The sequence below is a fragment of the Pseudonaja textilis genome, chromosome 4, assembly GCF_049901715.1.
Source record: "Pseudonaja textilis isolate UNSWEBS1 chromosome 4, rPseTex1.2, whole genome shotgun sequence".
NCBI lineage: Eukaryota > Metazoa > Chordata > Lepidosauria > Squamata > Elapidae > Pseudonaja > Pseudonaja textilis.
In genome coordinates, this window is record NC_141993.1 from 6,402,107 (window position 1) to 6,429,565 (window position 27,459).

General features: G+C 42.9%; 1 protein-coding gene across 9 annotated transcripts in view; it reads right to left on the reverse strand.

Annotated features, from left to right (window-relative positions):
* ZMIZ1 (zinc finger MIZ-type containing 1) overlaps window positions 1-27,459 on the reverse strand; it is a 385,595-nt gene that overhangs the window by 181,729 nt on the left and 176,407 nt on the right. For all 9 annotated transcript variants that reach the window (XR_015743665.1, XM_087933818.1, XM_087933824.1 and 6 more), the window contains one exon: window positions 19,639-19,719. The gene's annotated coding sequence lies outside the window, so the exon portion shown is untranslated. The remainder of the gene's footprint in view (window positions 1-19,638; window positions 19,720-27,459) is intronic.

The following is a 27,459-nucleotide window of genomic DNA, read 5'->3' on the forward strand; positions in this document are numbered from 1 at the left end:
GAAGATTATCTTTCTTCTCCTTCTCTTCTTGCTTTACATCTCCTCCTCTTCTTCATTCTCCACTTTCCCCTTCTTCACATTTTCTTCTTCTGCTTTACCTTCTCCTTCAAACCTCCTTTCTCCCTCTCCTTCTTTTCCCTTTCATTCACTCCTCCTCCTCCTCCTCCTCCTCCTCCTCCTCCTCCTCCTCCTCCTCCTCCTCCTCCTCCTCCTCCTCCTCCTCCTCCTCCAAGTCTCCTTCTCCCTTCTCCTCCTCTTCCTTTTCTTTCAAATGTCCTTCTCCTTCTCTTTCTCCTCGACCTCCCCTTCTTTTCCTCCTCCTTGATCTCCCCTCCTTCTCCTCTCCTTCTCCATCTTCCCCTTCTCCTTCACTTCTCCTTCACATCTCCTTCACCTTTTCCTTCAAACTTCCTTCTCCTTCAAATCTCCTCTTCCCTCTCCTTCTCTTCTTTCTCCTTCATATCTCCACCTCCTCCTCCACCTCACCACCTCCTCCTCCTCCTCCTCCTCCTCCTCCTCCTCCCAGTTCTCCCATCAAACAGAATCCAACTTTGTATTGGAAACCAGCAATCTTTGGGACACTGTTGGACCCCAGAGCTCCAACTGCTGACTCCTAACTTCCAATAGTATACCAAGAGTAAAGCTGAGCTAGGTAGATATTGAATTTTTTTTTAAAAAATGGCAACCACCATCACCCGCTCCCAGAACTCAAGTTTCCCATCTCTGCATTTTCTTCGGCTTCTTATCTTTTAATTGCACCATCTCAATTTGAAGTGCTGAGGCAAGTCCACTTCATAAAAAGCAAAAATCCTCTCTAAATAAACCTTTATACATACAAATAAAACCCAAACGATATATCGACACATTTAAACACACACACACACACACACACACACACACACACACCACACAGCCTGTTTACAATGGGGACTGCTTTCTCTCTCCCTTCTTATCCCACCCTCTCAAGTGTCAAAGCCCCCTTGGAGATAAGGCTACAAATCCCGAGTCTTAAGCCGGAGCCGAGGCTACGGCAAAGCGGTCTCCTATGCTGAGCGACTTTAAAGTCAATCGTTGCTATCTGAAGGCGCAGCTTTTTGAATAGCGTCCATTTCCCAAAGAATGGATCTGAATATTGAGAAGTCCCCCTCCCCCACAGCCCCATTTTCTTCTATCTCATTCAATAGGATTACCTTGCACACATTTTCCTAAGCTACGGTGAAAAGGATGCTGGGCCTTCAGAGGAATCGTTTATCCCTGTCCCTCTGCCTGGCTCACATCAGTTGCTAACCAGGAATGCACTACATTTTAGACAGACAGACAGATAGATGATGGATGATATATATATGTATGGTATTCAGCTTTGTTCAGGTATTTTCCCACGTCATTATAGTTGTGTTTTTAAAGTTGTAGCAACGTTTCGGCAGAATCTCATCTGCCATCATCAGGCTTACAATACAGAAGCCTGATGATGGCAGATGATATTCTGCAAACGCATGTCTAATGATGATGACGGCAGATGAGATTCTGCCGAAACGTTGCTACAACTTTAAAAACACAACTATAATGACGTGGGAAAATACCCGAACAAAGCTGAATACCATACATGTAAGTACCCACGAAAACTTAAGAAAATAGATAGATAGATAGATAGATAGATAGATAGATAGATAGACAGACAGACAGACACAGACATAGAGCTAGATAGACAGCTAGCTAGCTAGATGATAGATAGATACAGACATCGAGAAAGATATAGAGAAAGCTAATGATAGATGATAGACAGAGACAGACAGACAGGTAGACATAGAGATAGCTAGTCAGACATATAGAGATAGCTATCTAGCTAGTTAGCTAGATGATAGATGATAGGCAGACAGAGACAGATAGACATAGAGATAGATGATAGATACGATAGATACGATAGATAGATAGATAGATAGATAGATAGATAGATAGATAGATAGATAGATAGATAGATAGAGACACACATCACACACACACACACACACACACACACACACACACTTGTATCAGTCAAGTGTGGATGCATAAGGACTTAATGTTTTAGCTCCGAGAATTTGCAGAATCTGTCCAGGTAGTTCTCCACTTACAACATTTCGTTTAATGACCGTTCAAATGTACAAAAGTGAAAAAAAGTGACTTATGATCGTTTTTTCACACTTACGACCTTGGCAGCATCCTCGTGATCCCTTGATCAAAATTCAGATGCTTGGCAACCGACTCGTACTTATGACAGTTTCAGGGTCCCTGGGCCACGTGATCCCCTTTGGCGAAAGCCAGATTCACGTCACAACTGGGGGACTCGCTTTATCAGGTGTGATGATTCCCCTAAGAAGTGTGGCAAGGAAGAGCCACCACAAAACTCAATTTCAGGAGAAGCCACATTCAATCTATTATTATAAAATGTTCTAAAAAGCATCCTATAGCATCGGAAAGACTTTAAATGCCAAGCAATGTTATTGTTTTGGTATATTTTCAGTTTCAGGTTTAAAAACCCATATGGGATGATTTCGAAATGACTTTTTTTTTTTAGCTCAGTGCCACCAACAAACAAACAATCAAAACACTTAGCATTGTGTACAAACATTCCCGTTTGTTAAAACTGCTGTTCAGTTTGGATGATGAAAAGGATTAATTAAAAGGGGGAAAAAAAATCTTTTTTTGTCTGCTGGAGAATGTGAAAGGGTACAAAGTAGAACATTTTCTTCAGTTGGTACCAATAATGGAGACAGTCTTGATTTTTGGGACAAGATGACGTTGGGGCAAAATTATTTTTTAAAACAATGCAAGCCAAGCTGAACAAGAAGCAATAGATGGGAAATGATCAGAGAAGCAACCTAGAACTAAGGAGAAATTTCCCCACAATGAGAACAATTAATCAGTGGAACAACTTGCTACCAGAAGTTGCAGATGCTGCATCACTGGAGATTTTGAACAAGAGATTGGACAGTCATTTGTCTGAAATGATCAGGGGGCTGGACTAGATACAGTGTTCCTCAAAATGGGCTATTTGAAGATGAGCGGACTTCAACTCCCACGAATTCTTCGGTCAGCCATGCTCCAACCTAGGCTGCTTGACGATGGGTGGACTTCAACTCCCAGGGATTCCTCGGTCAGCAACTCAGATGGATTTGAGGAACACGAAGCAAGAGAGATGTGCTGTTCAACTCCAGGCTTGCTTTATACATAGATGGGCAAAGGAATGGAGGCATAGAAAAAGAGTTGGGTTTGGTAAGGTTGAGATAAATAGAAGAAGGAGGGACAACACTGGGTGAAGAGGGTGGATAGTATCAAGGGTGTTGCTGGACTGTCCTTGGAAGAGCTAGATGATGAAGAAAAGAGAAGAGCAACCAAGATGATGAGGGGACTGGAGACTAAAACATACAAAAAACGGTTGCAGGAACTGGGCCTGGCTAGTCCAGGGAAGAGAAGGACCAGGTAACCCAGGATAGCATCTTCCAGTATTTGAGGGGCTGCCACAGAGAGGAAGGAATCAAGCTATTTTCCAAGGCACCTGAAGGCCAGACAAGGAATCATGGATGGAAACTGAACAAGGAGAGATTCAACCTGGAAATAAGGAGGAATTTCCTGACAGTGAGAACAATCAGCCCGTGGAACAGAAGTTGCCTTCGGAAGTTGTGGGGGCTTCATCACTGGAAGCTTTCAAGAAGAGACTGGACTGCCATTTGTCAGGAATGGTGTAGAATCTCCTGCTTGGGAAGGGGGTTGGACTAGATGACCTACAAGGTTCCTTCCAACTCTGTTATTCTGTTAGTCTGATGACTGATATCATATTTCACCATTTGTTTTTGCATTTGACAAACTGATATCACTGCCCCCTTTTTAGTGTACAGAAGGGTGATTTTCAAACAACAAATCATATTCATTTGGTTTTTTTAGCACTTGGTCATTTTGAATTAGATAACCACCGGAAATAAATAACACATTTTGGTCGCTTACATAAGAAGCATATTTGGGGGTTCTCGTGTGTTCCGAAACAAAGTCATGCTTTTTGCAAGCATCCAGCTGCTCAGCCTCACTGCATTAGTGTGCTTTAAAAAAGCTACAGGAAGTTTTGCAGTGGCATTCAAGCACCCATGAAATTAAAAGCAGGACAGTTACAGCTTTACTGTACGTGCTCAAGTTTGCACATTTCAGACACGGGGAACAAACTTGCACAGGGTAACTTGACTTTTAGCACCTTTGCACATGCGCATACACCAATTGCAAAGTGCCTGGAAAATGTTCATCGTTGCGTGAATTAAAACCATCTGGTCTAAGTGAGACCCTGAGGAAAAAATGTCTTCCCTTTGTAGCGTTCACGCTTTTTGTAGCGCAGGCTGAGGGAGAAACGGGGTCTTTCTAAAGCTTGAACGCTAATTTTAGAGATATTTGGGTTGGTCTAAGGAAAAGCACAGCCCGTTAGCAGAAATTCAAAAGGCAAGGTTTACCACTTATGCAGTCAAGGTAGGTACTTTTCCCAGTCTAGTTTACATCCCTTCACGTTGCTAATGGTCTTCTCTCCATGTATCACTTAACTCCTGCAGAACGGATGGAAAATACGTTACAGTGGTGGGATTCTACCGGTTTAACAACTGGTTCGGTGAGCATCTGTTTCTCGCACGCGCAGCTTTCGAAAACCGCCAATTTACAGCTCTACAACTTACCTTCTACTGCAGCGCTGGTGAGTAAAACAGCTGAGGCGCAACAATCCGTTGCGCCGTGCCTCAGCTGTGCTGCAAAACACGGAAATATAGGAGAGACTAGGGCAGGGGTGAGTGGGGGGCCAACCAATTATTGTTCGTACCAGTTCGCCTGAACCGGTGCGAACTGGTAGTAGCCCACCCTTGAATATGTATGATACAAAATATAGATACTGTTTGAGCAACTGAGCCGTTTTTTTCAGCACTCTGCAAGTATTACTGAGACATTCCGGAAACTGAAGTGCAGGATCTCTTTGGTTTTTATCGCTCCTTCCAAGACAAGGATCAGACTCCTAAATTTGCCCGTTTAAAAGGATCAGACAGTTCAAGGAAGCTGCTCAGTTGAAGCAGAGATTCCTTCTAGCTACCTTTGCTCCCCACCGAAGACCTGTCATGATTGAGCAGCTCAGGTTTCCTGTTTTAGAAACCAGCTCAACCCTCAGCCAAAGTTCTGCAGTCAATGGCCAGCTTGCTGCCAAATTAACAAAGGAATAACAGAACAACAGTTCTGTTGGAAGGGACCCTGGAGGTCTTCTAAACCAGCCCCCTGCTCAAGCAGGAGACCCTATACCATTTCAGACAAGTCTCTTGTCCAGTATTTTCTTAAAAACCTCCAGTGATGGAGCACCCCAACTTCTGGAGGCAAGTTGCTCCACTGGTTAATTGTTCCCATTGATAGGAAGTTTCTCCTTGATTCTAGGTTGCTTCTCTCCTTGATTAGTTTCCACCCGTTGCTTCTTGTCCTGCCTTCAGGTGCTTTGGAGAATAGCTTGACTCCCTCTTCTTTATGGGAATCCCTCAGATACCAGAACACTGCTATCATATCACCCCTAGTCCCTCTTTTCATGAGATTAGGCATACCTGATTCATGCAACCATTCTTCATATGTTTCAGCCCCTAATCATCTTGGTTGCTCTTCTCTGCACTCTTTCTAGAATCTAAACATCTTTTTTTCAAATTGTGGGTGACCAAAACTGAAATTAGAATAATTCTCTGGCATTGCCAAACAATCTTGGGTACAAATCTTCTTGCTCTCTACACAATCCTAAAGAAACCCTCTATATATTCAGTGCAAACCAGCCGTGTAATAAACCTCTGACTCATGGGGACAAAAGAAATTAGAATTGTCTCTTCTGAGTCTAAATTGCAAGGAAGGAAGGCTTCCTCGCACACATGAAATTGCCACAGACATCTCTATCCATTCAGAAACATGTTTTTACTTTGCTTTTAAACTTGCCTGTTGTTGCAAAATGAACCAGATGCACTATTCATCCAACATACTTGTACCTAAGCATCTCTTTCCTATTTTCTCCTGGGAAAAAGGAAGTTAAATTATAGAAAGCCAGGCTTATGACTTATTTAGGAACTTTATTGGGTTAAACTACTTTCCTCCCTCTCGACAGCTAAAAGCAAAACACTAAAATTCCCTCTGATGTTAGCCAGGCAAATGCACTTCCCAGCGATCTGAGCACCAAGATAAAATGAACCGACAGGGAAGTCAAATAATTTCACCCAAAAAGAATCCACCATGCATTGGTCAGTAGCTTTAAGTAGCGAGCTTGCAAACACCGTCACGCTGCTGGTCAAATATTTCTGTTTTGATCTGTTTTATTAGCCACTGTTCAGCTGAAGCCCCGCCTGAGGTTTGCTCAAAGACCCAACAACGAAGAGAAATATGTTCAGGACAATGACACTGGGCAAAGGCAACAGGAAATCACTGAAACCAGGCAAATAAAAAATTCTTCCAGTTGGCATCACAAAAGCAGAGCTGGTGTTTGGCAAACTTCCTTTGGGAGTAAATTCCAGAGAAGCTATTTGGCCTCAACATGATTTCTACCGGCGATTGGAGCAGGCTTGTAAAAGGACACCCTCCTTAGTTTCGTTTTATAGCTCTAAAATACACCCTGAAAACGGACTGTGGACCACTGTTGATCCTTCAGGAGGTGCATGAGATGTATCACCATTGCCATTTTGTACAAACATTATCGGTATTCTACATCAGAAGGAGAAGCCATGGATGGAAACTGATCAAGGAGGAAACCAAGCTAGAACTAAGGAGTAATTTTCCCGACAGTTAGAACAATTTATCAGTGGAACAACTTGCCTCCAGAAATTGTGGGTGCATCACCCCAGGGCTTTTAAGAAAAGAAACAGTATAGCAAGGGCCTTCAAACTTGGCAAATTTAAGACTTGTGGGCTTCAACTTCCAGAACTCCTGAGATAACATGACTGGAAGAGGAATTCTGGGAGTTGAAGTCCACAAGTCTTAAAGTTGCCAAGTTTGAAGACCCCTGCAGTATAGGGCCTCAGAAATTTGTCTGAAATGGTATAGGTTCTCTTGCTTGAGCAGGGCGTTGGGACTAGAAGACCTCCAAGGGCCTTTCCAACTCTGTTATTCTGTTCTGTTCGCATATTTTCAACAGTTGGGTTGAAATGATCTCAGAACATCTAAATTGCAAACCTGGATATTAAGCCGCCCTAGACCAGCTTCAAGGTAAAAGCTGCAGCAGAAACCTTGAAGTCCAGATTGCAGCTTCTAAGACAGTTCTGCTCAAAAAATTAGTTGGAATCTATAGATTCGTTTCATTCCAGGGGATGCTTCGATTTACAGCCTCATCTGCTCAAATTAAAATCCATAACCAATCCAGACAATGATTTGGTGGTAGTGACCATCGCTTTGTGTTAGATTCAAGGGAATATACATTCTCCAGCATAGAGAGGATTGGTACAATTCATCATAAAACTTGCGTAAATGATGCAATTAGACTAAATCTGAAAGTTTCCTTATTTTGTCTAATTGTTCCTGCCACAAACATGATGTTTTCCAGGGTGAATTGCCATGTCTTCAAGAAAACACAACGTAATTTTTCTAGATTGTTATATAGTTATCTGAGTGAAATCTTTCTTTCACTTATCAATTCTGTCTATCTGTCTGTCTGTCTGTCTATCTATCTATCTATCTATCTATCTATCTATCTCATATAAACAGAAAAATATATGTATACACATATACACACACACGCACAGAATTTTTTTTCTTGTCCTTGACAATTATTTCGATATATATTTAATAGTGGTGTTGGCCATTAGATGGTATCTGATGAACTGAGGCAGGGCAGGGTATTGTAAAACTTCTAATCTCTGCATGTGGAGATGGAAAAGCAAACACATTATCTGTTTTTCCCTTGACTCTCTACCAAGCCCTTCCCAACCGATAAGAGGCCACCTAATATTCAGAATGCCAGGCAATCATTTCAATAACATAAAAGCCTTTTCTTGTAGCCGATTGAGACTGCAGATAAAATGCTATAAGCAGGGATCATGCTACTGCTTCTAAAATATTTATCAATACTTACTTTCCATTTCATTCCAGGACCTAATTGATCATTTATGTCTGGATGAATCACAGATGTGATCATCAGACTAATTTAATATTTCTTTAATGATCATTATCCATGATTTTTTCCACTTGTTTGGGCCTTTTCTTATTTTAAGGGGAAAAGTTATCGATTTTATCCTGTTTACTCAGCTCAAGACTTACTGTGTGATCTTCCCCATATGTCTTTAGATGCTAGCCAACTCCTGTATAAATTGATTGGATTCACCCTCCCTCTCTAATGGGAAGACCAGAAATGAGATAATCACCAGTTTCCCATTTTGTAACACAAGTTTGTCTCAAACACAAAATACACAGTCTACATACACTTCCAATGACTTAAATGTCTATCAGTTGCAGTAGCATGAAAAACAAAGGGGGGAACACACACACACATTTCTAATCATGCTTATTAAGGACATCATCTGAAGGTTAATGTGATGAAAATCTCTTTGCAAATTCATGTCAAGAATTTCCAAGACTGGGATTCAAAGCCCATTTGTTAGCCAAGAGGCTCAAAATATGGGTCTTAAGACTCATGCAAAGGTGTTTTTTTAAAAAAGTAGAATACAGTTTGTATTCTCTAATTCAGGAAGGTGCACAATCCAATATGTTACAAATAATTGATTTCAGGCTCAGAACATTTCTAACTCCCATGACTGACCAACACAGAAGCATAAATGGGGGGGAGGGGAGGGAGAAAGGAAAGACAAAGAAAGAAAGAAAGAAAGACAGAAAGACAGAAAGGAAGGAAGGAAGGCAGGCAGGAAGGAAGGAAGGAAGGAAGGAAGGAAGGAAGGAAGGAAGGAAGGAAGGAAGGAAGGAGACAAAGAGAGAAAGAAAGAAAGGAGAGAAAGGAGAGAAAGAAAGAAAGGAGAGAAAGAGAGAAAGAGAAAAAGAAAGAAAGAAAGAAAGAAAGAAAGAGTAAACAACTTGTGTCCAGAAGTTGTGAATGCTCCAACACTGGAAGTTTTTAAAAATGATGTTGGATAACCATTTGTCTGAAGTGGGGTATGGTTTCCTGTCTAGGCAGGGGGTTGGACTAGAAGACCTCCAAGGTCCCTTCCAACTCTGTTATTCTTTTATTCTATTATATTCTAAACCACTCTTAGGAAAGTTACTGAATGAGATTTCTAATGAATGAATATACAGTTTCCCACATAGTTCCTTCTGTCACCCCCCCAAAACAGGAATGGACTGTACAAAAATAATGTGATTTAAAGGACAAATTCAAGAAGTGAAGCAAATGTTTGCCAAGATAGTTATCCCAAGAATTTACACCAGTTGGCGATGAGAGTTTCACCAGATGCAAGATTGCATTAATGATGCATACCCGTATCTCTCATTGAACATTGCCTTCAGTCACTGCTGAATAGAAAAGATTTGTCAGTCTGGGCAGGTTAATAGAAAGCGACGCCTAACTAGAACACAAAAGGTAATGCAAAATGTCATAATGTTTTAAGGACAAAGAGCTGATAGTGAAGCCAAGCCAAAATATTTATCAAGACAGTCTCGTGACCAAAGTTGTGGCTTATCATGATGCTAAGTAGACTTTGATAACAAATTTTGCAGATCACTCTGTCTGCATCTGCCCATAATGTCCTTGCTCTTTTTAAACATAGATCAACACTTAAATCATCCAGCCTTCCTTAGCTTTTCTTGCGTTTTTAATTCATCCAGAATATGAATTAAAAACATAAGATAACCAGAAGAAATATGACACCAAGAACTAGATTAAAAGAAAGTGAAATAACTGATTTAAAACCAAAGGGAACCTGAATAAGATTCAGCCAGCAGTGTAGTATATAAATTGAAACTGACAGGCTATGGAAAGAAATTTCTTCATGTGTTGTTAGTGCCATACAGATTCAATTGTACTACTGAGTGTGGCTGAGTGTGCTAAAAAAAAAAATAAAGAGGAAGGAAAAGGAAGCACTTAAGGCAAAGGCTGCATTTTAAAAAAAAAACTAAAAAAAAATCAGGCATTTTAGCAAGCTTAAGTGTAGAGAAAAAAAAACAGAGAAGCTTATTTCAGGAATGATGGAAATGCTGTCATAGGTACTCCACCAGTTTAATTTCAATTCTAGTTAGGTATTTTAAATTTTGCCATTTATTTCGTGTATTTTGTTTGTCACTGTGCTTGCATTTTTAAAAAAGATTTCTGATTATGGACTGAAATCTATCTATTTATCGTCTACCCACCTACCTACCTACCTATTACCTCTCTCATCAATCATCTATCATTTCTCTCTCCTATGTATCCATCCATCCATCCATCCATCCATCCATCCATCCATCCATCCATCCTACAATTTCATTTTAAAAAGCAAATCAAACTTTCTCCACAAGAAAAGCTAGCAGTTCAAAAGAAGACAAGGGTAAACACTATTTTCAGTGAGATGAAACAAGATTTTCTCCACCTACATCTTAGAACTTATAACATTTCTATTGCAGGTTGCAATGCTATGAAGGATGATTTCAGAGTACCCTGACAGAAGTCTCTTAGAAGTGGTATTCATTGTAATCTACCCAGAAGCTTTTAAAATATTCTCGGCACGTATGTTTTCAAACAAGCAAACAAAAATTCTGTTCCAGAAACAAACAAACAAACAAAATCTAACCAACTGTGGCTGGACAAGATCTAGAGCACCTCCAAACAATTCCTATTTTAGAAGATTTTCTTCCAGAAAACTCCTACACCACTTTTATCACACATTGTTTTCCATTTTCGGCCCTAAAGTCTCGAAGAACTTGAAAATTAGGGAAGGGAAAATGATTGTCCTCATAGTTTCACTGGGATTCCAGAATGCAGTGATGCCGTTGTGTGCTTGGCATAACTCCAGGGCCTCTTCTCAAGGCCCATAATTAGTCTGCATTCATAGGACAAAATGAGAATATTTCCCGATGAAGACCCAAAAGAAAGGGGGCTTCTAAAATAGTCAAGAGTAAGGTTTTCACCAAGTTAAGACTGGCAGAGGAGAGCTGCAGAGGGATGCAAATACAGTGTCTCAGTGGTTTCATTATGGAGTTGTACCAATTTGCCTCCGGAAATTGTTAGGTGCTCCAACGCTGGAGATTTTAAAGAAGAGATCGGACAGCCATTTCTCAGACGTGGTCTAGGCCCACTGTGATGGCGAACCTATGGCAAGCGTGCCGGAGGTGGCACACAGAGACCTCTCTCTGGGCATGTGAGTCCTGGCCCCAGCTCACCTCTCCTACGCATGCACACATCTCGGGGAGTTGTGTGCGCATGCATGGGGGTGCAGAGGGGTCATGTGTGCATGCACATGTTGCATTTTGGGGATGTGCCCGCCCGCCCGCTCTTTGGGCACTTGGTGCCAAAAAGGTTCGCCATCATTGGTCTAGGGTCTCCTGCCTGAGCAGGGGGTTGGACCAGTGGTGGGATTCAAATATTGTTGCCACCGGTTCAGTGGGCGTGGCTTGGTGGGCACGCTTTGCGTGAGTACGCAAACTTTGCGTGCACACGCGTGCCAAACACGCACTTTGCACAGGCGCAGAGGAGTTTGCACAGGCACGGAGGCGTTCTAACTCGCCTCCTGCAAGCCTGCACGATCCTGGTCGCTTCATCAGCTGCCACGCAACACTATTTTGTGCCGCACAAAGCAGCTGCACTTCAAATTCAGCAGATAAAAGTGAGTATGGGAGCCTGGGTGAGTGGGTGGGCCCAAAAGCAGAGCAGGCTGAGAGAACCGGTTTGGTCTCTGCTGCTCATCGCTCCTACCGGCTCGAACCGGTCGAATGCCACCACTGGGTTGGACTAGAAGACCTCCAAGGTCCCTTCCAACTCCGTTATTCTGCCATTGGCCATCCTGTAAAATACTCCAAGCCTGCTCACATAAACCAAGCGTGGAATTTCCTTTTGGTCAATAGTGACAGAAGGATACACACGCGGGGGCCCTGTTCATTAGCCCCCTGGGTTTAGAACCCACACGTTGGTTTGCCGGACACACAACAGTGGCGTCGTCTAATTTGAGTCGGGGATTTCGTAGAGAAACAGCTTGGGAGGGGGGGTGGGGAAAATGGCTCTCTGGCAAATCTCCTGCCAGCGATCGTCTTCAGTTAGCATTACTGCGTTTCTCAAGATGACAGCCCTCAGATCAGATTACCTGAATGTTGCTCCTGATGACATCTGACAACTATGAACGACTGAAGGAATTCAAACAGGCTACGGGACAGGTAAGAGGGTTTTGTGCGTCCGTATTTCTTCTCTCCTCTTGATAATAACATGTTGCAGATATACAGCACAAAGTGAGAGGGAGATGCGCCCACATCTTACGCGGATCCCTTTTCCAAAACCGCCTTTAGATTCTCGGGGAGGTGGAAAACAAAACAAGACAAAACAAACCCACTCTCGTCTTGCAAGCCCCAAGACGGCTCAAAATGGCATTTTAGCTACACGCAAAGAAACTTGTGGAGATGCGACGCCGCTTTACGGTAGTTCCAAATCTCCAGCTATGTCGTTGGAATCAGTGCCTTTTCGGTTTTCCTCCGAGGGATTGTGTTTCGTTCCAGAAAACTTGACACAAAAAGCAAAGACGAGCCAAACAGCTCCGGTCTCGTCACCTGAATTGGATGGGACTGAACCTGAAAGAGCCGATCTAGGAGTAGCGGTTCCTCCTGGTCTCACAGGTTCTGCTTCATAGGCAGGTAGAAGCCCTATCAAGGGGGACATCGGCACAACTTCAGATATATGTTTGTTGTTTGTATCCTGCCTCTATTATTTTTACAAATAGTTCAGGTGGGGAACATATCCAACACACCTTCCTCCATCCATCCATCCATCCATCCATCCATCTATCTATCTATCTATCTATCTATTTATTTTTGCAATGTGTTCCTGGTTACTCGAGTCAGGAGAACCTCCCAACCATCGTCACTGGATTGTGCCATGCCAGAAATCAGGCTCCACAAACAAACAAAGCCCCATCCATAGGATGCAGGCAGCATGCAAAACAGTGTTGGGATGCATTTTGGGTTTTTTTTACTACCGGTTCTGTGGCCGTGCCTTGGTGAGTGTGGCTTGGTGGGCGCGGCAGGGGAAGGATATTGCAAAATCCCCATTCCCTCCTCACCCCACCAACCCGCTTTCCAGCTCCCTTCTCCTGTGCAGGGCAACCAAAGAAGACCCAGCCGATCAGCTGGGACTCGGGAGGCAGAGGTGGTATTTGCCAGTTCTCCAAACTACTCAACTACTGGTTCTCCAGAACTGGTCAGAACCTGCCGAATACCACCTGCGATGCAAAACCAGATCCCCTCCGGTTCACAGAAAAAACTGCTCTCCATGGAACCAGTCCCTGGTGCTCAAAAGGTTGGGGGGGGCAGTGTGGTATAGGGTATGTGACAATTTCCCATGGCCGATGGACTGCAGGACAATTTGCCACAGCGAACACAGTGCAGGACGAGTGTTACTCTTAAATCAAAGAAACGGTGGAATAGAATTAAAGAAATCATGCAAAAGAAGGGACAGAATGAAAAGTGAACGGCAAATATTATTTTTTTAAAATTGTTTTTAAGTTTTTAAAACAATTAAACAGAATTGTTAAATTGTCCCACAGTGAGTTGTCCCACGCCGAGTTGGCTGTGGTCAGCTGTCCTGCAACAAGTTGGCTGTGGTCAGTTGGCCATGACACATCGAGTTGGCTGTGGCAAGTAGTCCCATTCCCATGGTATATTGGGGTTGGACTAGAAGACCTCCGAGGCCTCCTCTAACTTTGTTACTCTGTTCTGTTCCACATATTTTCAACCATTGGGTTGAAATGACCTGAGAACATTTGGATTGCAAATATGGATTAAGGTTAAGATGCCATACAGCAGCTTCAAGGTAAAAACTGCATCAGGACCCCTGTCCTATGTGCTATGCTGGCATGGGGATTTGCCTGGAGCTTCAGAGTATTAGCTTGCACAAGGCTACTGCGTCAAAGAAACACACAGCTCAGCATCTCCTGGGTGTCTTCCTGAACTTACTCTATTTGGGGCTCTCTGACTCCCCATCAATGGCAGCTCATGCTACAAACTCAAGTCCTGGCATGTAGATCTGGAACCAATTATATGAGGTATTCCGGAGCCTGTGTAGTGGAAAATACCACTTTGGGGATAGTAGTAACTTGTCAAAGCTTGCGGGTTACATCACTGTTACCAAGAACAACTTGGAAGTTTCAAAGCAAACAAAAGGACGGATCAAAAGGATATTCCCAACCAGTTGCAGGCGGTCGCCTTGCAATCCCCAGAATAACATTTACAAAAAAGGACATTTGATTCTCCACATTGTTGCCTTTTTATGCCTTCATTGACAGCTTAAATTCACGTAGTCCTCGACTTACGATCACTTGTTTCACAATGGTTCAACGTTATGACGACACTGAAAAAGTGACTTATGACCAGTGGTGGCATTCAAATAATTGAACAACTGGTTCTCTGCCCTAATGATTTCTTCCAACAACCAGTTCACCAAACCGTTCAGGAAGTTAACAACCGGTTCTCCCAAACCCGTGCGAACTGGATGAATCCCACCACTGCTTTACGACTCATCCTCAGAGTTATGACCACTGCACTCTCTTTGTGGGCAAGGGATCACAATTCAGGTGCTGGTCACCAGGCTTAAGTCTTTTACGATGACGAAAGCATTTTGCAGTCATGGGGTCATGATTGGCAACCTACCCAGCTGACTCCTGGTGAGCAAAAATCAAAGGGAGGAACGGAAGTTGGATTCACTGAATGACTGTGTCCTTTGCTTAATGACTGCAGTAAAATGGTTGAAAAAAATCTGATTGGGTGGCATTACGATTCGCTTAATAACCTTATTGCTTAGTGATCAAAATCCCATTCCGAAATGCATTCGTAAGGCGAGGGCCACCTGTAAACTTTGCCGCATACATTTTTACACCTGCCTCCCCATCTTCAGTCAATGTTTAGTCAACCAGGATCTACACATTCATTTCCTTGAATAGTTCAGTTTTTTTGTATATAGCTGGCGATCCTTCGCTGCATTTTTCCTCTCAAATTCAAGGACTCTGCTCTCTGATGCATTGATGGTCCTTAAGGTTCAGATCCATGTGTCAGTCTTGGAAGCTATTTTTTTTTTTCTTGGATGCTTCCAGGCTGCCAAGTTTAGTGCCCAGGAATTTGGGAGGGGGGATTTCATAGAGAGGTGGAAGATTAGACACAACAACATTCTTTCTCAGAGAGTCAAGGACATGTTGCCCTGCACCTGGAGGGGAGTGAATGAACGATTGTCTCCAGCTGGGATGAAGATCTGGTTGGGCCATGTGATGGACTGGTGGGTTCAGGGGAGATATTTTTTTTATTTTTCTTTTGGGAAGGGAATACCCGGAACTTTCAGATTCCGGTTTTCCCAGATGTACCAATATGACAACTCTAATAAAATGGAACTTTGGGGGATTGTTTGTCTCAGAGTTTATTGGGTTGGAGGTGGTTAGCTGGAGCGCTGACACCATGCTCTGCACTGCATCATGCCTTCCATGTAACATTTGGTGCAAACTCATCCAAAGAAAAAATATCCAGCCACACAAAGATAGAGGTACCTTCATCTCACCTCTGTTTTTATCCAGTTGTTTTTCATTTTTCTACCATAAGTTTTGTTGAAAGGCAGTCTAAATTTATTTATTTTTCCCTAGGAAGGAGCTTGGGCTAAGAGAGAATGATGGGCCCAGAGTCACCCAGTTAGCTCCTATAATAGCACTAGCCCTTGGACTTATCTTCCACTTTACAATGCTTTACAGCCCTCTCTAAGGGTTTACAGCAGGCTTGTCCAACCCGCGGCCCACGGGCCGCATGCGGCCCAGGTCGCCTCGTAATATGGCCCAGTGCCCACCCCAACCATCGTGCCACAGCCAGCGAGAAGGAGGAGGAGAGGCAGGCGCAAGGCGAGCGCCAGGCCAAGCAGCAAGAGAAAAGGCGGGCGCCGTCAGAGCGCCACCTCCTGCTGTTACCGCCGCCACTTCTGCCCCTGCCACCGCTGCTGCTTCTGCCCCCGCCGCTGCTACTGCCCTCGCCGCCGCCGCTTCTGCCCCGCCGCCACCCCTGCTGCTTCTGTCCCCGCCGCTTCTGCCCCCGCCGCCACCGCTTCTTCTCCGCCACCGCTGCTGCTTCTGCCCCCGCCGCCGCTGCCCCTGCGGAGGAAGAAGCAGCGGCGGTGGCGGGGAAGCGCGGCGGCGGTGGGGGGTGGTGGCGGGGGCAGAAATGGCAGCGGCGGCAGAAGCGGCGGCAGGGGTGGTGGCAGGGGCAGAAACGGCAGCGGCAGAAGCAGCAGCGGTGGCGGGGAAGAAGCGGCGGCGGGGGCAGCGGTGGCGGCGGCAGAAGCAGCAGCGGTGGCGGGGAAGAAGCAGCGGCGGGGGCAGAAGCGGTGGCGGCGGCGGGGGCAGAAGCCTTCCCCGCCACTGCAGCAGCAGCAGCAGCAGCAGCGGGGGTAGAAGCCTTCCCCCGCCGCTGCTTCTGCCCCCACCGCTGCTGCTGCTGCTTCTGCTTTCCAGTCCTGCCTCATCCAGCCGGGCTATTTGCAGGAGGAGAGGTAGGTGTGAGGCAGGCGAGCTTTCTCCCCCCCTCACCACCACCACCCCTGCAAAATTTGACCGGAAAATAAACTGTGATAAAAAAACCGTGATAAAAAATAAATAATTTTTAATAAATAATTAATAATAAATAATAAAAACATCTCACTAACTTTATTTCCAAATAAATTTAATATGTTAACTATGTTTTCTATGGTTTTTTGGGATGATAGGGTATCGTTACTGTTATTTTATTTTATGTGCGGCCCAAACCAAATTTTCATCTTCTAATGTGGCCCAGGGAAGGTGAAAGGTTGGACACCCCTGGTTTACAGAGTCAGCCTCTTGCCTCCAACAATCTGGGTCCTCATTTTACCCACCTTGGAAGGATGGGAGGCTGAGTCAAACTTGAGCCTGGTGAGATTTGAACTGCCAAACTGCTGGTAGCCGGCAGTCAGCAGAAGTAGCCTGCAGTACTGCACGCTCACCACTGTGCCGCCGTGGTTTTCTATAAACCAAGAGATGGCTTGAACATGAGTCTTCTTGGCAATGCACAGAGACACAGAAAATTCAAGGCAGAAAAAGACCCCCAGAGTCCATCAAGGCTGGCCTATTGTGATTTTCATTTGTTTGTTTGTTTCGAATTTATTTATTACTTTTAATTCTTGGGGATATTCTATTTTATTATTCATTTTATTTTATTATTCATTTTATTTTATCATTTTATTTATTTTTGGCTCCTCACAGAGTCAGCCAGGTGTTCAGACTGCGTTTGGCATTTTCGCCTACTTCTCAAGTCCTTTCCAAGGACCCGGGATAGACAAAGGTGGATGTTTGATGGTTTATTATTGTTTATTATTGTTTTTAAAAATCGTGTCAGATGATACACATGTGTTCATCTCAAGCATGTTTAAACTTATGATTGACCTTTGCTGGAAATTGCTTCCAAACTTCCGTGACGCTTTCTGTGAGGTCAGACTAACTAACATTACTTTCATACGTTATACAACGGTAACGGTATTAAGCAAACAAGGGGACGTCCCTTGTCTTTAGTCTATTCTCTTGCAGACAAACGTGGAGGTAGATCACATTATCTGGAGTGGGAGAACAGCTAGGCTGGACAATTGGATCAGAGGTTATTCTTCTCCCTTCATTCCCAATAGTCGCATCTATTCAGATTTCAGTCAATTAGTCTTTTATCCTAGAAATCAACAGGTTTTGGTCTACAGAATGTTTTCTTTTTCCTTTTTCAACTGAGAGCAAAATAAATAGAAGAGAACAGCAGGGAAAAGACAAATCAGCAGGTAAACATGAGCGAGGCATTAAAGCTTTCTCTGGACAATCAGAGGCCACTTCACAGAGCCTGAAGGGAATCAATCGCTTCTATCATCTCTGACAGCAAGCATTTTCTTCCAAAAACTCTGAAGCTCATCAACCAATTTGCATGCCTAGCAGAGGGGCCAAAAGATGAGATTCACATACAGGTTGGAGTCTTAGCATCTCCACTTGAACAGATCAAGTAGCAGAACAGCCTTAAATCCATAGTTAGAGGAGTTAACATTTGACTGGATCCTGAAGAAAAATAATCTGCATTCTGTTAGGGTAGCTTTTCCGATAACAGATGCTACTTTTAACTTGTAACAAGAATGTTCTGGTTCAACTCTGCATACGTTGCAGACAACCCTCAGTGCCCCAGCTCACACACTGAGCAAAGGTGTGTGAATTTGTGCACCTCCATTGATCAACAATGACAATCACATCAGAGTACAGCCACTAACTTTGTAGACTCGGTTCTGGGAAAGGATCCTAATAAGAAACAAGGAGCGCCCTGAAATTCAGCCAAGGTTTCCTCAAGTCAATGATCAGGGAGAATATTTGCAGCTCAAGGTCGATTTGAGGGGTTCCTTGGTGCTCTCTGAGCTTGTTCGTTTTCGGTCAAACCCAAAAGTATCTTTGTTTCAAACAGGAAACTGGACTTTGTTTTTTCTTGAAGGCGTTTTGCTTCTCACCCAAGAAGCTTCTTCAGCTTCTTGCAAATGTCTCATTACCCAAAGAATGCCACGGCAATAGTAAGGGACATGGAGGCGTCGCGGTCAGAATGCAGTATTGCAGGCTAATTCTGCCAAATGCCAGCAGTTCGATCCTGACCAGCTCAAGATTGACTCAGCCTTTCATCCTTTTGAGGTCGGTCAAATGAAGACCCAGATTGTTGAGGGCAAGAGACTGACATGGTCAACCACTTAGAGAGGGCTGTGAAGCACTGTGAAGTGGTACAGAAATCTAAGTGCTATTGTTACCTAATTTAGGTAATGCACCATCTGCAAGAAAACCACCAAGCTCAGAAAGCACCAAGCATTTCTCTTCTGCGCCAGTAAATGAAACTTAGCCATCATTTCTCATTATGTTTGCGAGCTGGGATGAACTGAAGGTTTTTATGCTCATTTCTCTCCATTCCTCTGTTGTTACCTAGAAATGAGGATCCTTTATCATGTCCAACAAATCACACTGTTCCATTTATTTAAAGATGAGAAACTCCCTCCCTTGCAGGCCACAAATGACAGCTCAACAGCATGGAGGGAGAGCTAATGACCACGTCCAGAGCTTGCCACAGATCAATGTTTCTCAACTTTGGCAACTTTAAGCCTGTATGGATTTCAACTCTCAGAATTCAGAGCTGCCTGGGGAATTCTGGGAGTTGCAGTCCATAGAGCTTGAAGTTACCAAGGTTGAGAAATGCCACCATAGATTACAGCAGCTCCTCTTCATTTCTGAACTGAGAGCATGCACCTTGTGGCTGCTGCAAGACTCCATGGGACTTTCCTATGACCCCAAGTGTTTTGCTTCCACCACTTCCCACCACCACTTCCTCATCAAGGAAGTGGTTGTATCCTGCCGGAGAATAAACCTAGTCAAAACAAGAAGGCCATCAACCCATATTTTGATCCTTGGCAACATAGGCCAGATGTCTACAACATGAGCAGCCCTTCCCATCAAAAGGTCAGCACCTTACCTGAGTGTCCCACAAGCATCTCCTCTCCGGGAGCTCTACCACCTAGACCTTCTGAGACGTCACATAACAGGGTGTATTTTCCTGCAGCAAAGAAGAGAAACAAAGCATTGGCATCTTCCAAATTACTTGCAAAGCAAGGCGGACAATATCAAGTTCCAAAGTCTTGATGACGTGCATCTGTGAGAGGAGGAGGAGGAGGTGTCCCCAAAAGTCAAAATGGGCACCACAACTGAGTGACCAAGTGTGTCTCCTCTCTTTTGATGTGCATGGTGTGTGCAACAAATATAACAAGGGGGGAGAGTTTTTGACTATGTGGCCAACACCTTACCTTTTTTATACCTGTTCCCTGCCCTGGATGCCTGGACAAATTTCCAAGGACAAATTTCTATAAAAGCTGTAGCGGTTTAGTGGTCTCTTTAGTAGTATATGGACGTGGTGGCTCAGCGGCTAAGACGCTGAGCTTGTCGATGAGAAAGGTTGGCAGTTCGACGGTTCGAATCACTAGCGCCACGTGACAGAGTGAGCTCCTGTGACTTGTCCCAGCTTCTGCCAACCTGGCAGTTCAACAGCATGTAAAAATGCAAGTAGAAAATTAGGGACCACCTTTGGTGGGAAGGGAACAGCGTTCCGTGAGCCTTCGAAGGTGTTTAGTCATGCCAGCCACATGACCATGGAGACGTCTTCGGAAAGCCCAGCTCTTCGGCTTTGTAACAGAGATTAACACCGCCTCTTAGAGCCAGGAATGACTAGTACGTATTTGCGAGGGGAACTTTTACCTTAGTAGTATAATGGTCTCTTTCTTTATTTTGGAGTGCAATGAACTCTTGGGGGGAAAAAAATCAGCTCTTTCCTTGTTCCCAATATGTCCCTTGCAACAGCTACCATGGGCCATTCTATCAATGATTGGAAAATGGGCATACAACGGTTTAAATTATAATCTTGACTTAGAAGAGGCTTCAAAAATGTGTATTTTGTCTTAATATTTGCAATCATAATTTACATAGACTGAAAGATTTACATTAGGTATCTATCAATTTCCAGGATCAAGCAAGACTTTTTTTAAAAAAAACCCAAAACTTTTAAACTCTCTATTGTTCAAGTGTCCTATTACAAACTTATTCAGGTATGAATATCTGCTGGAGAGTCTCTGTTTGAAAACTTTCCTTATCAGCCACTGAGAGAAATGATGTTTTTGGCAATACTTTATATATTGTTTATGTATTTTGTACTTCAGAAAATGTAGTTTCTGAATTGTAAGCCATCCAGAGTCGTTGACTGAGATGGTCAACCAAGAAACCCACAAACCAAACAAACAAACAAACTCCATTCCCCATTGAATTTAAGTTTATCCCCATATCATTTACAGAAACAGAAGCATAGAAATAGAGGTTTTGTGATATTTTACAACTGTTGTTATTGTTTGGGTATTGATATAATTACAAGATTCTTGCTGTCTTCAGGACAGGCTATGGACCCAAAGTTCTGAATAAACCTACCTAAAATATGTGTTTTTCTTCCAAATTGAATGCGGCGGATGAAATTCTTGCAAAACGTTTTCCTGTTGAGACTAAGATAAAGGGTATAGATTTCCTAAAATCGCCATGAAGTTCCAGGCTAAAACTATATGGAGAAATCTATTCCACAAAGACAATAAATGCTCCGTGTGCTTTTTGAGCAACACTGAAAACCGATTTCTTTTTATTGGTACGAAGTAGAAGAATATCACAAAAACGTTGATTAATTTCCAATTGTCCATGAAGTTATGCTGGAATCTTTAAATGGGTTTTCAGAGCAGGCAATACAGAATGGCTCTCTAAAGAGTGATGATCCATTGTCAAGATTTTTATGAACATCGTATCAGTGGTGGCTTCTCAGATTAGACCAGTTGTCCAAAGACACAGTCATCTTCTACCTTGCTATCAGAGAGGTTTTTTTAAATTAAAAAAAAAAATATCAGGGCTAGAAGATAGGATGGTTATATGCTTTATGATAAAAACGGATTGTCCTCAAGCACAGAATCATCCTAACATTCTTCAAGAGGGCTTCTCTGGGGCTTGAACCCAAGACCTATCCTATTAAAGGCAAGAACAGTCTACTGTTGCTAGGAAAGTTTTGAACTGGTGCTTTTTCTATGCTTCTTCTGCTATCCCTCAAGCACGCACTGTATGATGCACCCTGCAGAAAAATACTGCAAGTCTCACTACCACTTTATATGTATTTATTAAACCTGTTTGCTCCTTGTCACAAGTCAACTCTGGCGGCTTACAAAGTTAAAAGCAATAAAATACAGATAGATAACAGATGATAGATAGATAGATAGACAGACAGACAGACAGATCTTAGAACAGAATACAGTGACAGAGTTGGAAGGGACCTTGTAGGTCATCTAGTCCAACCCACCATCCAAGCAGGAGACCCTACACCATTTCTGACAGGGAGCAGTCCAGTCTCTTCTTGAAAGCCTCTAGAAATGAAGCTCCAAAGGCAACTTCTGTTCCATGGGTGGATTGCTCTCACTGTCAGAAAATTTCTCCTTATTTCCAGGTTGAATCTCTCCTTCTTCAGTTTCCACCCATTATTCCTTGTCTGGCTTTCAGGTGACGTAGAAAATAGCTTGACTTCTTCCTCTCCGAGGCAGCCCCTCAGATATTGGAAAACTTCTATCCTGTCTCCCCTGGTCCTTCTCTTCACTAGACAAACCATGTCCAGTTCCTGTAACTGTTCTTCATATGTTTTAGCCTTTAGTCCCCTCGTCATCTTAGTCGCTCTTCTATGCAACTTTTCTAGAGTCTCAACATCTTTTTTATAGTGTGGTGACCAAAACTGGATGCAGTATTCTAGGTGTGGTCTTACTAAGGCTTTATAGAGTGGTATTAGTACCTCACTAGATCTCGATTGTATCCCTCTGTTAATGCAACTTAGGATTGTGTTGGCTGTTTTGGCTACTGCCGCACATTGTTGGTTCATATTTAACTGGTTGTCCATTAAGACTTCAAGATCCCTCTCACAGTTTCTGCTATTGAGCCTGGTTTCACCAGTCTATAGGTGTACTTTTGGTTTTTCTTGCCTAAGTGTAAGGCTTTACTTTTCTCTACATTGAGTTTCATTTTGTTAGATAGGGCTCAGGTTTCATTCTATCTGTTGTGCTTGTCATCTTTATTGATTTTATTGTTATTTCTTCATTTGATCATTGTGAGCCACTCAAGAGCCTTTGGAAGTTAGGCAGCACACAAGTTTAACAGATCATCATTATCATTCAATTGTTAAGTATGTATAAGATTATCTTAGCCTAGAGACCCCAGATAGAATAGAATAGAATAGAATTCTTTTATTGTCCAAGTGTGATTGGATACACAAGGAATTTGTCTTGGTGCAAATATTCTTAGTGTACATAAAAGAAAAGATACAGATGTATGAACTTCAACTTCAGGTATTCTCAGAAAAGATCATATTAGCTTGGAAATTTGAGGAAATGAAGTCTACATTTCTAAAGTATGACAAAACTAGAAATGTACTAATCTGAAGAATGGGAAATCACTAGATCTGATTATTTAATCAGTAATGACAGAGACAGAACCAAATATTTACACAGGCAGGACTGATCTCTTTGAGGTGTGAAAATCAGGGAGCCCATTGTTAAAATAACCATTGTTTAAAATAATAGTTCATCATCTAATCAATGATATTTCATGAACAAAAGTGCAGAAGACGTTAACAATGATAACTGACTGTCAAATGGAACAGACATTACCGGAAATAGCTGAGTGACACATTCATTTTTTTAGCTTTTTTCTTTAAGAAATGTTATGAGCAATTTTCAAAGTTAGTCGAGCCTCGTTACTTTCTTAGTTTCCTTTAAAAAAAAAAATTCCTCTTTCTCCTGCCATTAATACGGTCGTCTGCTAACCTGGATGCGATTCCTCAAGCTTAGAACTTCACAACCTTGTGCAACATCGACTTTATTTTTTTTTAAGTTGCCACAGATAAACACAAAACATAAAGAACTTTCATTCTTGTCCCATCAAGGCACTGCATTGTAATTTTACACATTTGTGATACTGATGTTGGTCAATATTCGTAATATTCTCCTACCAGATAAATGGTCCCAGGCTGCTAATCCTAAATTCAGCGTATTAGATCCCAGTGTTCTAATCTACACACTTCTCTGGTCTTCCACCTTGCTTATCATTAGAGCAAAGTAGTTACATCATTCCCGCGTTCAAAACTGGTTTGAAGCTGCAGGAACGAACAGTTCCTGCTGCATGGAAGAACTGTCATCTTCTCTTCCCTTGTTCAAAAAACCCTCGTCTCAGCACTCTGCAAAGGTGCATATAGTTCATAGTTCAGTATGGAGGTAGCCTTCCTCAGCTGCCCTTCCCAGGTGCGAGAACGACCTGAGGACATCAAGGGTGGAAGGAGCTCCCTGTAACCAGCAGGGGGCGTATTAAAACAGCCAGCCGCTTGCTAGCCTGTATATTCTCGTTTATGATGGAGAAGTTTCTATTACAGGCAAAAGATATCTCTTGTGGTTGGTTACTTGGCTGAAGGAATCAGACTGTCCATGCACATAAGAGGAAGAAAATTTCTCCAGCATCATTGCAAAGGTCCAGTATGATCCTTGACGAATGTATCTTTTCTTTTTATGTACACTGAGAGTATATGCATCAAAGACAAATTCCTTGTGTGTCCAGTCATGCTTGGCCAATAAAGAAGAAAGGAAGGAAGGAAGGAAGGAAGGAAGGAAGGAAGGAAGGAAGGAAGGAAGGAAGGAAGGAAGGAATCTCCATCTATAAGATTCTGAGCCACAGTTTTATTTTATCCCCCCACCCTGTGAGTGGGCAGTTATTTTTTTCTAACCAGGGTAATACAAGAAAGCAACATTCTGGCAGCTCAGTGGGATCAACAGAGCAAGGAGCAGCAAAGAAAGTGAGCTAAGAAGTGACTTACATCACAAAAATAAAATTGCTGTATTGAAAAATGCAAAAAGAACACAAGTCCTTGTAACAAGGGGAAGCATGTTAAATATCACAGGGGACTTTCAGAATGCTCAACTCTACCAACCGAAAGTGATGGAGATTCTCCATTCTTCGGGCAATAGAATAGAATAGGACAGAACAGAACAGAACAGATATTGGAATGAAGAGTAGAGTAGAGCAGAGCAGAGCAGAGCAGAGCAGAGTGGAGTAGAATGGCATGGCATGGCATGGCATAGCATAGCATAGCATAGCATAGCATAGAATAGATATTGGAATGAAGAGTAGAGTAGAGTAGAGTAGAGTAGAGTAGAGTAAAGTAGAATAGAATGGCATGGCATGGCATGACATAGCATAGAATAGAATAGATATTGGAATGAAGAGTAGAATAGAATAGAATAGAATAGAATAGAATAGAATAGAATAGAATAGAATAGAATAGAATAGAATAGAATAGGTATCGGAATGAAGAGTCGAGTCGAGTTGAATAGAATGGCATGGCAAGGTATAGCATAGCATAGCATAGAATAGATATTGGAATGAAGAGTAGAGTAGAGTAGATTAGGGTAGGGTAGGCTAGGCTAGGCTAGGGTAGGCTAGGGTAGAGTAGAGTAGAGTAGGATAGGATAGGATAGGATAGGATAGGATAGGATAGGATAGGATAGGATAGGATAGGATAGAATTGAATTCTTTATTGGCCAAGTGTGATTGGACACACAAGGAATTTGTCTTTGGTGCAAATGCTCTCAGTGTACATAAAAGACAATACGGTTGTCCCAAAGGTGCTTTTTCCAAAGGGCATCTGGAAACTAACTTTCTTAGTTTTTTTTTCTTCCCCTTTGAAAATGTTTCACTTCTCATCCGAGAAGTCAACGGAAGGAGTGAAACGTTTTCAAAAAGAAAAAAAGAAAAGACTAGTTGGAGTTTTGGAACGAGCACATTGGAGCTTATGAATGGATGTAAATATTCAAGGCTGCCTTTGAAATTTTGCTAGATTTGAGTGACGTTGACAGTTGTGAGGGGAACAGCATGAAAAATCTCAACTCCTGTTTGGGTGGAATAGGCTGGGTCTTCATGGCGATCTCAACCTCTCTCTGCTCCAGCAGCTATTCAGGTCGATCATGAATTTTTGCTAATTATCTGTGCCTATTTTGGTTTCAGCATTATAAAAGGGGCTTGCATCTGTGTGTTTGTTTGGAAGAGCCTTAAAACGTGGCTTCAAAATAGCATATATGCCAGTTAACAGGGTTTCTGGTTTTTATTTTTTATTTCTTTCTCACACCCAAACTGGTTTAAAAGAGATGTTATGATGCTTCAGGAAGGGATCTGTTGCATCATTACCCATTCTGTACCATTACTACTGCAGTAGGCTCCAGAATGGAAAATTTGGAGATGTCCTGCCAAAGCAGTTGTGCAAAATTTTGCCAGGCTTGTAAAGAGGAGGGTGGTTGATTTATCTACTCAAGAAGAGGAAAGATGAAGTCACTAGTTTCCGTAACAAGTTGGCAGGAGGTGGGGCCTTAAATCTCCCCATCCCTATTTGCACAATTAGGAGGAACAACAACAAGAAGAGCAAAAAAGGAGGGAAGTGGAAGCATTCCTTAATTTCCATACTTAAAAAAGACAAACTTTCCCTCGAATCTGGAGCAAAACCTGCATGGAATCTGGAGCAAAACCTGCAAAACCCTAGGAGGCAAACCTGCATGTTATGGGCAACAAATAACATTTTTTTAAAAAAACAGATCAGAATAACAGAGTTGGGAGGGACCCTGGAGATGTTCTAGTCCAACCCCTGCTCAAGTAGGAGACCCTAGACCAGGAGTGTCCAACCTTGTCAACTTTAAGACTTGTGGACTTCAACTCCCAGAATTCCTCAGCCAGCAAAGCTGTCTTAAAGTTGACAAGGTTGGACACTCCTGCCCTAGACCATTCCAGACAAGTTGATGGAGTCTACTGACGGAGTCTATTCTTCATTATGGGTAGTCCTAGACTTACAATCACAATGCTTGTGAATCAATGAGATTCGCCCTGTTTTACCATCTTTCTTGCCACGGTCGTTAAATGAATCCTTGTGGTTGTTAAGTGGGTCACATGGTTGTTAAAGTGACTCTGGCTTCTCCGTTGACTTTGCTTGTCAGAAGGCCACAAAAAGGGGGGGTGGGGTGTCACGCGATCCCAGGATGCTGCAACCGTCATAAACATGAGTCATTTGCCAAGTGTCTGGATTTTCATCATGTGGGGACGATGCAGCGATGGTCGTAAGTCTGAACACCGCCCCTAAGTCACTTTTTCAGTGCCGTGGTGACTTCGAAGGACCGCTGAATGAAATGTAAGTTGAAGACTTACCTGTACTGTAGAATAGATCCGGGGTCTCCAACCTTGGCAACTTGAAGACCTGTGGGCTTCAACTCCCAGAATTCTTCAACCAGCAAAGTTTACTCTCTTGTAATCCCTTCCTCTGCCATCTCTCCTCTTTGGGGGATAAGAGGAAGAGGAAAAGAAACAGACATATCTGGCTGAGGAACTCTGGGAGTTGAAGTCCACAGGTCTTCAAGTTGCCACGGTTGGAGACCCCTGGAATAGATTTGATTTTTTTTTTTTCCGAAGGCCGAGCAAACTCCTTCATCCTCCTCCTACAGACCTAGAAATAATGGGCTAGATTGCTAAATACCCAATTCTCTGGCATAGAGAGAGACACCCAAGCCAAACCCTAAACAAGGGCTTGTTAACACATGTTGGATCTTGGCAATGTTCAGAAGAAAGAAGCTTTTTGAGACCTTCCCAAACATTGTCCCAAATATCTCTAAGGGAGATTTCTCTAGACATATCAATCATGGTTTTGAGCAGG